This window comes from Portunus trituberculatus, chromosome 42, assembly GCF_017591435.1.
Source record: "Portunus trituberculatus isolate SZX2019 chromosome 42, ASM1759143v1, whole genome shotgun sequence".
In the NCBI taxonomy this organism is placed as follows: Eukaryota; Metazoa; Arthropoda; class Malacostraca; order Decapoda; family Portunidae; genus Portunus; species Portunus trituberculatus.
Window position 1 is genome coordinate 25517827 of NC_059296.1, and position 12977 is coordinate 25530803.

General features: G+C 38.3%; 1 protein-coding gene across 3 annotated transcripts in view; it reads right to left on the minus strand.

The window, feature by feature from the left end:
* LOC123517353 (phospholipid-transporting ATPase VA-like) overlaps window positions 1-12977 on the minus strand; it is a 135009-nt gene that overhangs the window by 112267 nt on the left and 9765 nt on the right. The window contains exon 1 of one of the 3 annotated variants that reach the window (XM_045277368.1): window positions 11283-11664. The exons of the other annotated variants lie outside the window; for them this stretch is intronic. The gene's annotated coding sequence lies outside the window, so the exon portion shown is untranslated. Of the gene's footprint in view, window positions 1-11282; window positions 11665-12977 lie in introns of those variants that run through there. 3 annotated transcript variants of the gene reach the window in all.

Consider the following 12977-nt stretch of genomic DNA (forward strand, 5'->3'; position numbering starts at 1 on the left):
TTCATCTTATACATCTATCCTTTTCTTTTTTTTTTATTCCTGAGCATTTGATAGAGTTTTCATGATGCGTTTTCAGGACTTTAGCGGCAATGTAACAGATTCTACTTGAGGCTGATGTCACACGATTACCTTCCCTATATATTCACATAACCTCGTCCAACTATCCACTATGGTCACGGTAAACCTGACTAAACATTGACGCTACACCCTTCACTGTTACACGCATCATTACCCCCCTATCTTCATCTTTTCTATGGTCATGTTGAATAATAGACACACACCACTTATCTCTCTCTCTCTCTCTCTCTCTCTCTCTCTCTCTCTCTCTCTCTCTCTCTCTCTCTCTCGCCAAGGTTGGTCACGTGACTATGATTGGGGATTGAGATTAGGGGAAAAATAAGAAACACAGTGATTGGGTTCCCGACTGTACTGACTCTCTCTCTCTCTCTCTCTCTCTCTCTCTCTCTCTCTCTCTCTCTCTCTCTCTCATAATGATACTACTACTATTACTACTACTACTACTTTTACTGCTACTACTACTACTACTTTTACTACTACTACTACTACTACTACTACTACTACTACTACTACTACTACTATTACTACTACTACTACCTTTACTAGTATCAATAATAATAGCAATAACAACAACAACAACATTCACGACCTATGAAATAATACGTACACGAAATTTCTCATCATAAAAAAATAAAATAAAAAATAAAATAAAATAAAATGAATGAATAAATAAATAAATAAATAAATAAATAAATAAATAAATGAATAAATACATAGATCCCTTGTTTCAGGATAACATTTAAGTAATTAACTGATAAGACAGCAAAGTTGCACCTCTGACACAGAAGTTCACACGGGTGGTTGTCCCCTGCGGAGTGTTGATTGGAGTGGCAGGAGGAGGTAAGGAGGGGGATAAGGGAGGAGGATTACTAGATGATCCTCCTCTCAATGGCTCCTTTAACACCATCCCTCAGCCCCTTTAACAGTCTCACCCTCAACCTTTCAGCTTCTACTTCTGACCTACACATCGCCTCTTCTCTCTTTCCACTCAGCCATAACAATACAGCGTTCCTTTGGCCTCCTCCCTTCACTACCCAATGAATCGTTCTGCATTATTTAACCTTTTTTTACCTGCACTCTTTTCATCTCTATCTTTAACCTATAACTTCTTTTTACTAATATTTCTAGGCTATCTTCTCCCACGTGGCTGAAACAATGTAGCATTCCACTGGTTTCTTCTCACTACCAGCCAGTAAATTTTAATCTTCTTTCAATATCTTCAATGGTTTTAATTCTCATCCTTTCGACACATGTCTTAAGTTTTTTTTTTTTTTACTAAACATTTATACTTTATTTTCCTTCACGTGGCTGAAAAGATGTTGCATTCCACCGGTTTCTTCTCACGACCAGCCAGTAATTCATCTTTCTATATTCATAATGCTTCAAATTTTCACTCTTTCGACCCATCCTTTTAACCTTTAGCTTCTTTTCACAAACGTGTATACTTTATTTTCTTCCACAATGTAGTATTTCACTGGTTTCTTCCCACTACCAGCCAGTAAATCACCTCTCCACATCTATAATGCTTAAAATTTTCACCCTTTCAACTTCTCCTTTTGACTTATAGCTTCTATTTGCAAATATCTGTCCTCAATTTTCCTTCACGTGGCTTAAAAAATGTAGCATTCCACTGGTTCCTTCGCACGACCAGAGAAAATCACATCTCAATATAATTAATGCTTTTAAATCTCACCCTTTCCACCTCTACCTTTAACCTATAGCATTTGTTTTCCCAATATTTATTCTCTATCTTCTTCCACGTGGCTGAAACAATGTAGCATTCCTCGTGTGAACCGCGCATTACCACTTCCAATATCTTAAATGCTTTCAATTCTCATCCTTCTGACCTCTCCCAGTCTCCCTTTGACCTATAGCTTCTTTCTCCCAATACCTCTTTACTGTCTCCTCTTGCACGTGGCAGAAACCAAGCACCTCTTCCTTACACCTCAATATCGTTAAAAGGTTTTACTCTCATCCTTTTAAACTTTGTTGCTGACCTGTATTTTTCTCCTCATTATTTCTAACCCATTTTCTTCCACGTGCCCGAAGTAACGCACCTCTTCCTTACCCGCTTCTCTTTACCAGCTTGTAACTCATCCATTGGTGTCATTAAACGGTTTTCCTCTCACTCTTTCTACCTCTGTCACTGGCCTATAGATTAATGTCCTTTTTTTATCATCATTCTCTCTTTTACTGGTTGTGACGGATCTCTCTCTCTCTCTCTCTCTCTCTCTCTCTCTCTCTCTCTCTCTCTCTCTCTCTACAAGTAAGTCACACGGATCAGTCACCAGCTAGCTGTACCTGTGTCGTGACCTCAGCTTTCACCTTCCTCTCACGCCAGCCATGCAAATGATAAATAGCCACACGGGGAGGGGAGAAGGGAAGGAGGGGCGGCATCAGATTAGAAGATTTGTGTCAGTATTTCACGTGAGGAGTACTGTAACCTGGCCTTGATGATGATGATGATGATGATAACGACGTAACAATATTAATAGCGGAAAATTTAACACCAACAGGAAATTATGACAACGATAACACTAACAATAATAATAATAATAATAATAATAATAATAATAATAATACACATGTACCACGTAGCTCTCTCTCTCTCTCTCTCTCTCTCTCTCTCTCTCTCTCTCTCTCTCTCTCTCTCTCTCTCTCTCTCTCTCTCTCTCTCTGTGTGTGTGTGTGTGTGTGTGTGTGTGTGTGTGTGTGTGTAAGAAGTGTTGACCCACTACAAATATTTGAGCCGCTCCCACCCACGCATCCCACGTCACTACCTACCACCACCACCACAGAAACCTGCCCAGTGCCCACACTCACCACCACCACCACCACAGAAACCTGCCCAGTGCCCACACCACCACCACCACCACCACCACCACCATCACCACCACACAAACCTGCCCAGTGCCCATCCTCACCACCATTACCATCACCACCACCACCACCACACAAACCTGCCCAGTGCCCATCCTCACCACCATTACCATCACCACCACCACCACTACCACACAAACCTGCCCAGTGCCCATCACCACCACCACCACCACCACACAAACCTGCCCAGTGCCCATCCTCACCACCGTTACTACCACCACCACCACCACCTACACTAACACAGACATCACTTTTACGACAAGCAGCAGTGATATATAATGGAAAATATATCATAAATGGATAAAAGACGAGAATAACACTGTAGACAACTCCTCCACGCAACAAACACTGGTTGGATTAATATGCCAGGTTAATTCATCCCATCTTTCTTGCACTGATATTTTTTCCGTTAACACTGTACTAAACGTATCTATAAAAGACTAACAAGATAAATGAATGAATGAATGAATAAATAAATAAAAGGTCGTTGGACTAGTAAATCATATGTAGCATCACTGATGAAAATTTATCAGTGTGACGTTAAAACTGTTGACTCTTTCACTGTAAGACAATATTTTTACTCAATTATCACTCACATCTTCATGCCAACTCATCTTGTTTAAGTTCTGCATGCCTCCTCTCCTCCCGCGGCCTCGCTGCACAAGACTTTCTTCTTTCACCCCTATTCTGTCCACCTCTCTGATACAAAGGTTAACCAGTATTCTCAATTATTTATTCCATTCTTTGGTAAACTCTGGTACTCTGCCTGTTTCTGTATTCCTACGATTTGAAATCTTTAAAGATGGAGGTTTCGAGACACTTATCCTCTGGTGATGACTAGCGCTTTTGACTCTGTATGGAGACCGGTACTTCAATGGGCATATTGCTTTAGATGCCCTCCTACGCATAGAAAAAAATACACTCTACTAACTTATTTGGTAGTGCTGTGGCTCAGACAGCTCTGTATTCTGGGAAGAACAAAGATAACTCATCTTTTATTCTTGTGCTCAAGTAAATTGCTTTTCAACGGGCAAAAGAAAACAAGGGAAACCACAAGATGTGACAGTCCTGTATTCAACATGCCTACCCATTTCCACTAATCATCCTCATCTATAAACTGTCCTAATTTCATGAAGCTCTATTTGGCACTAACAATCTGATTACTGAGTTTATCCTATTTGTACACAATATCTGAAAACACATTATTACCTATGTCTATCTTAAATCTAACATTACCAAGCATGAACCTTTTATGTCCTATCATGATTACTGATAATGAGGACTTCGTTTATATCACCCACATCATATCCTCTATACCACTTACAGACCTCTTGTCCTCTGAATGCTAAGAAAGAACGCCAAGTATAGTAAGAAAAAGACACATATGCTACATGAAGGAACTGCCATCTAATCTCGTGGAGTATTGAAGCTTCTCTAGTGTTTTCTTATATTCTTATGAAAGTTACATGAAAATAATGCTGTACTTCTAACAGCTAACATGGCTTCTTGCCGTTGTGTGTTTAGAACAAAGAGAGCGACCTGGCAGATCAAACATTTAATGGCCTGTGGTTCAATGTTCATTCAGCATTTTTTTTATGTAAAAGGAAATAGGGCAACAAAAAAGAGAGCCAGATAACAATAATAAAAAGGCATAAGAAGAGAAATAACAATAACAATAAAAGTCCCAGGAAAATACCAGTCCCAAGAGAGAAAGCTATAACTATAACAAAAAATTGGAAGAACACTGGCAGATGTTACTTTCAATAACAAGCGTCGTACTATCACCACCCCGGTCACTGCCAGCCGGGGAGGTTAGCACGAGCTGCACTGTTGTGTGTGGACAAGACTAGCGGATCACAGACACACGGTATGCGATGCGATTTAGTCCTTTTGTGCAGAGTTGTCAGTCATTGTAAACACAGAAATGGCAGGGTGATCTTGTGTCATGAGAGAGAGAGAGAGAGAGAGAGAGAGAGAGAGAGAGAGAGAGAGAGAGAGAGAGAGAGAGAGAGAGAGAGAGAGAGAGAGAGAGAGAGAGAGAGAGAGAGTGTGTGTGTGTGTGTGTGTGTGTGTGTGTGTGTGTGTGTGTGTGTGTGTGTGTGTGTGTGTGTGTGTGTGTGTGTGCGCGCGCACGCGCGCGCGTAACAAATGGTCAAACTTTCATCCTCCTTAGAACAAACACCAATGATAATTCTCTCTCTCTCTCTCTCTCTCTCTCTCTCTCTCTCTCTCTCTCTCTCTCTCTCTCTCTCTCTCGTGCCATTATCACTGAAGGGAGATATCTAAGAGTGAGAAAGTTCATAATACCAGATTTCACTAATATTTTGATGCGCGATGCTACATTATTTTCATTTCGTTGCTCCAGTGCTTTATAAATCAATCAATCAATCAATCAATCAGTCAGTCAGTCAGTCAGTCAGTCATTTCCACGGCATTACTTCACTGACACGACACGCTTTCTTCAATGAAACACCAAGAAAAAGTACTGCACTGATTATTAGTAAGTTTTAACCTTTTCAGTACTGGGACGCACTTTTACCACGAGATTTTGGTATGATTGAACGAATTTATTTACATTAGGATCGACTATGGGGATCAGAAGATTAATGGTCAGTCTTCATTCTTTTAATCCCCCACATAAGTTTCTGAAGCTGTATAAAATCACCAAATAATAAGCAGAATGAATAGGAAAACGCGTCACGTACTGAAGGGGTTAAGTTGGGTCAGAATACGTTACGATAGATTAGGTTCGCCTAGGTAAGGTTAGGCGCTAATTATGTTTGACTCAGTTTAGTTTCGTTGGCTTTGTTTGAGGTTTGGTTAGGTTAGGTTAGGTTAGGTCAAGGTAGATTATGTTGGCTTATGATTAAGTTAGGGTAGGTAAATTAAGGTTAAGTTAGGTTAGGCTACGTTAGGTTGTCTTAGATTAAGGTAGGGTAGGTTAATTAAGGTTAAGTTAAGTTAGGCTAGGTTAGGTTAGCTTAAGATTCAGTAAGGGTAGGTAAATTAAGGTTAAGTTAGGTTAGGCTAGGTTAGGTTGGCTTACATTAATGTAGTATACGTTAATTAAGGTTAAGTTAGGTTAGGCTAGCTTAGGTTGGCTTAGGTTAAGTTAGGGTAGGTTAGATAATGTTGGCTTAGATCAAGTTAGGTTGGGTATGGTTATCTTCATTTAGGAATAAAGTGTTGTTCTATATCAGACAAAGCAATATACAACATACTGACCAGTACCAAGGTTACCTTCCGTAAAGTTAAATTAGATTAGATTAGATTACGTGTACACAGGTATGAAAGTGGTCACGTTTTCCTCTATACAGTAATTTTTTTTTTTTTTTTTTTTTTTTTGCGTCACTGGGGTGTCTAAGTCCACGTCTGCTTACTGGGGTGTTTACTGTAAGTCCAGGCGAGTTCAGGCACCAACGTATGATGGTCGCCACGACAAGCGGTACCTTATGACAGTCTGCCGCCTCACCACCACCACCACCACCACCAAGAACGCTTCATGCTCACTTGCTCGGCGTGATGACCCAAACATTACCAAGCGAAGAAACGAAGGGTTTTTTCTTTTTTTTTCTTTTGTTTCTTAAGCGTGGAGGTCGACCAATAGGAACACACGTACACACCCACAAGAAAAGATAAAAAAAAAGTTCATTTATCACTCCGATATATATATATATATATATATATATATATATATATATATATATATATATATATATATATATATATATATATATATATATATATATATATATATATATATATATATATATATATATATATATATATATATATATATATATATATATATATATATATATATATATATATATATATATATATATATATATATATATATATATATATATATATATATATATATATATATATATATATATATATATATATATATATATATATATATATATATATATATATATATATATATATATATATATATATATATATATATATATATATATATATATATATATATATATATATATATATATATATATATATATATATATATATATATATATATATATATATATATATATATATATATATATATATATATATATATATATATATATATATATATATATATATATATATATATATATATATATATATATATATATATATATATATATATATATATATATATATATATATATATATATATATATATATATATATATATATATATATATATATATATATATATATATATATATATATATATATATATATATATATATATATATATATATATATATATATATATATATATATATATATATATATATATATATATATATATATATATATATATATATATATATATATATATATATATATATATATATATATATATATATATATATATATATATATATATATATATATATATATATATATATATATATATATATATATATATATATATATATATATATATATATATATATATATATATATATATATATATATATATATATATATATATATATATATATATATATATATATATATATATATATATATATATATATATATATATATATATATATATATATATATATATATATATATATATATATATATATATATATATATATATATATATATATATATATATATATATATATATATATATATATATATATATATATATATATATATATATATATATATATATATATATATATATATATATATATATATATATATATACATATATCCGGATAGTGATAAATATAACAAGTAAACAAACGAACGAACACATAAATGCATAAATGAACAAATAAATAAGTCAATAAAAAGACAGGACGCCAGAAAAGTAAATTTCCTACATTTTTTTTTATAATAATAATAATAATAATAATAATAATAATAATAATAATAATAATAATAAAAACAATAATAATAATAATAATAATAATAATAAACAATAGCAATAGTAATAATAATAATAATAATAATAATAATAATAATAATAATAATAATAATAATAATAATCACACTATAACTAATAATAACTAACAATAACAATAAAGAAATAAACAAATATCAGTCTTTTTATGGATGCTTATATATCGGGCAACAAACCAACCTTTTTATTGTTCATTAGTTGAGAATAATTAATAGTCTTTCACTTCACGGAAGCGGGGCACCTGTGGACGCCGCGGGCTGGGAGAAGCGGAACAGCTGTGAGGATGCGGTGATGGTGGCTGTGTGTGTGTGTGTGTGTGTGTGTGTGTGTGTGTGTGTGTGTGTGTGTGTGTGTGTGTGTGTGTGTGTGTGTGTGTGTGTGTGTGTGTGTGTGTGTGTAGTTCTTAGGTTCGTGACTCGTTTCCTATATCAGTCCAGTTCATCCATTACTAGATGTACAACACACCTTGTCTCTATCACCTCTTCTATTCATTCTGCTAATCTACATTCCTACAGGAGAAACTGTACTATTCAATATGCATGCCATTCAAACTGTCTCTCTCTCTCTCTCTCTCTCTCTCTCTCTCTCTCTCTCTCTCTCTCTCTGTGTGTGTGTGTGTGTGTGTGTGTTAGTTCATGCGCGATTGCTCCAGTGGTCCGTGTCATATGCACGCTGCCAACAACCTACATTTGCACTGGACTTGCCAAACACGTCAGCCACGTCAACAATTAATCCATTCCTGCACATCACCCACGGAAAGGAGTCACGTCACGTCACGTCACGGAAGGTACTGTACTCACGTGTTCCAGCCAGCCAGCCAGCCAGTCTGTTCACGTATACCACTTCTTTCTCATTAGGTTTCGTGGATTCCCTTGAGTCTTAAGTGTTTTGATCTACTGGCATTCTCGAGCAAAGCCTGATAACTAATACGGTTTAAGAAGACCAGAGGGTTTTAGACTGTGTATAGTAGTGTCTATCTAATTCGTTCACTGTTTTATAGTAACTGTCTCTTGAGCCTTCTGATATACCTATAATCCTCAAAATAAATAAGTGAATAAAAATGTGATTGCTGATATTTTTAGATCAGATGAGACCAAGGGAGGTGTTACTATCAAAACTCTGCTCACGTGTTACTGTCAAAAATTTGTTCTCTCTCTCTCTCTCTCTCTCTCTCTCTCTCTCTCTCTCTCTCTCTCTGTGTGTGTGTGTGTGTGTGTGTGTGTGTGTGTGTGTGTGTGTGTGTGTGTGTGTGTGTGTGTGTGTGTGTGTGTGTCTCATTAGGTTTCTCATACTTCCCTAAATCTTAAGTGTTCTGATCCATTGACAATCTTGAAAAAAAACGTGACAGATCAAAGGACTCTGAGTGAGGGGAAAAATAAAAGAACCTTGGAAGTGATGAATGTGTATCGGCAGGAGTGATGAAGTGTGTTAAACTGGAAGTGATGAAGTGTGCCCTGAAGACCTTGCAAAAAACTTATAACAGACTCTTAGTTCAGATTCTTTGAAAGTGAGGAAAGAAATGGCAAGATGCAGTGAGAGAGCAGAATGTATATTGACACCATCACAAACCCTAATAACTAATAAGATTCTCAAGTGGTCAGGTGAGACTTAAGAAGAAAATAAGAAAGCAGAGCAATACTGACAACTTTACAAATCCTGACATTTTACACTCCCCACACCAGATGAATTGAAAGTGAGAGAGTAACACAGGAGGAGTAAGGTAGTGAGGTAGTGAGGTTACTGGAGTATTGACCTAAGTGTGAGTACCTGCTGGTGGCGCCCCGCTCGCTGGAATAAGAGACCCCTAAGTATACCGCGAGCTTAAAACATTCACGCAGGTATGGATTAGTATGGAAGTGCAGCTGTCCTTAACTCCTTCAGTACCATGACGCGCTTTCATATTCATTCTGCTTACTATTTGGTGACTTCATACAGCTTCAGAAATTCACGTGGGGGATTAAAATAGTGAAGACTGACCATTAATCTTCTCCATAGACCCTTCCTAATGTCAATAAAATTATCAAATCGTATACATATCTCAAGGTAAAAATGTGTCCCAGTACTGAAGGGATTAAAATGAAGCTTGACTCTTTAAGGGTGAATGTTGTATAGGAACCCGTGTTTACTACAGTCACCACCACTGCACCACCACATTACATGGTTAAAGTTTTCTCGTCGTCATCACCATCATCACAATCAACGCATCATCACTCCTTACTAAATGGTCTTCCCTCATCACATCACCATACCACCACCACCACCATACACTATACCCATTGCACGCCCCTCCTTGCCGCATCATACAATCAACACATCATCACTCCTCACAACACGATCTTCCCTCATCTCATGACATCACATCACCAGCACCACCACCACCAAACACTACCCTTTGTACGCCACTCCTTGCCGCATCATACAGGAGTACATGGATTAGGTTCCACCACATCATCACCAGCCGCACATCATACCACCACCACATTACATGATTTTCCTTTTCACATAATCACCATCACCACAATGCACACACCATCCACCATGCTTCACTTACACCCCCACCACACCACACACTATACAACACGACACACCACCACGTAAATCATCAGGTCACCTCGCTAAATACCATAATTTCTGTAATTCCACGCGATATGACTTTTCAACACACCACCTCCACCACCACCACCACCACCACCACCACTTCAGCCTATGGTTCGTCACTCGGTACAGGAAGGAACACAGACCAGGCAAGGGCTTATAGATGACCTTTGGATGTATTACAAGCCCCTACTCCCAAGCTTCATCACGTGCCGGAAAGAACGAATCGCCGGGCTTTACCACCTCTACAATCAAACGTCAATCCCAGACTCGCTCGCTCACTGTACACTCGCTACTGCATTTCCTGATATCTGCCACACCGGGCTGGTTTAATCAGTGAACACAAATAAGGCGATAAAGCGAATGTGTATCCCGCTCCGGCCGCTGCCAAAGCCAACAGAGAGAAGGACTGGATAGCCAACACTGGAAGCGGCGCGAGCTTGCACCACCTGCCTCCCCACGGCTCTTAGGCAGAGAACGGCCTTGTCAGCGGCCGTCTCTCAGGCCTTGTGTGATGAGGGGGTCACGTTCCTCCCCGACTGCCCACCCTCAGCGGCCCCTGCTTATGAGTGTGTGCTTGCTGTGTTTATATAACAATAATCATACCTAAATACTGTAAAACCATGTATTAATTTCACTGTATAAAATTCTAATTTTTCTTCTTCCTTGTTGGCAGGTAAGAGGAGAAAGTGTGTACTTTTTGCTTACAAAGAATATTAAACAAATGTTTATCAATGTAAGGGGAATGTGAAGATGTCAGCACTTAGTGTGGCAAAGTTACAACACTCACTGCGTGGCGTTAATGATGAACTCACTGCTCAAGTCATGAAACGCTATTCAAACACTGACAACTGTTGATATAACTATCACTGCCTTGCGTTCCCGGGTACAGCATCTCGTGCCTCGCCTGGCTGAGTCTTGTTCGTCACTGCCCACACTCATGCACACTCCTCGGCGCTCCGAGCCGCGCCACAACACCTGGGTGAGACAGGACACAGTGCCGCCCAGCGCGGCGGTGCGGACGCTCTCGACGGGTCAAGTGGAGGAAATGACAAGAATCCAGCAAGTCACGACTCGGGGAACTCCAGCCAACACGTATCCACCGACCGCGATCAGGGTGAACTAATACCGTCTTTATTGACACTCCCCATGCAACCCTCCCCCGCTGATGGCCGCTTGTCCTACCTAGCTGGCGGCGGCTGCTGTTGCTGCTCACTGGTGATGAGTAAGAGGAGCTGAAGGACGACGAAGAAAGAAGAAAACAAAGCCAGTAACATTAATAACAACAATAGCAGCAGCAACAAGAGGAGGAGGCGAGAAAGGTACATTACCGGTAGCGATTACATTACCATGGGACGGACTTTTCTTACCTAAATTAAGTCTTGAGATGCTTGAAGTGTGGCGGCACGGTGAGCCACGCCACCAAGACAGCTCCAAGACTCAGCAGTCCCTCCCCGCCACGACCCTGCTGCTCGCACAGGCACGGGGCATTCAGGCACAACACGGCGGGAGGAATTACTAGTGTGACTCAGGGGGAAAACTAGCAACATTCATATTCGATCAAAAGCATTGTTAGTAAAGGTCGCAACAATCAAGTTTCTGCTGCAACACTCAGGCGCAGGGTTAGTACTGGTGAAATAATGACTCACTGTATCTGCTATTGTTTGAGGGAATTAGCAGTATAGTATTCACATTCTGTTAATTATCACAAAAAAAATCAAAGGTACAATCAAAGGTACTCTTCTGTTCACAACACTCGGCCGCAGGATTGGTGAAAATAGTGACAAATTATCCTACTAAGAGTAATGGGACTTCTATAATTTGTCAATGCAAATGCCAACAGATTTTCCTTAATTCAGTTAATATTCACAGATTTCCCTATAAAATATTGCTCTTCATATCTGGATTTGCAGGGTTTATCTACCTGATGATTAACACTTCTCTGTGCTGCCAAAAATAGCTAAACTTTTTTTCATTAATTCTTTATACATGAGAGAGAGAGAGAGAGAGAGAGAGAGAGAGAGAGAGAGAGAGAGAGAGAGAGAGAGAGAGAGAGAGAGAGAGAGCACAGTAACAGCAGCGTGCCTAGCGAGTGCCGAGTGCCTGCATGGTGAGTGTCATCATCGCCGCCCAACGATGAGGCAACCCAGTGTTATGTAACCCCGCCCACGCCACGCCCTTCACTTGGTACGTACAGTGTGGCCGTGAACACACACACACACACACACACACACACACACACACACACACACACACACACACACACACAGGAGAGCCTTCTATTCAAAACCCTTTATTCTTATACTCGAAGAATCAAACACTGCTAAACAGAGTACGTGCACGCCGTCCCCTTCCATGGACGTGACAATTAGGGACACCAAACAGAGCGGTAAGAAAAAAAATTTAAATAGTGAAAAAGACCTCAGCCACGTATCCATGCTAAGAATTAAATAAACAAATAAAAAATAGACACCACCCTTGTATT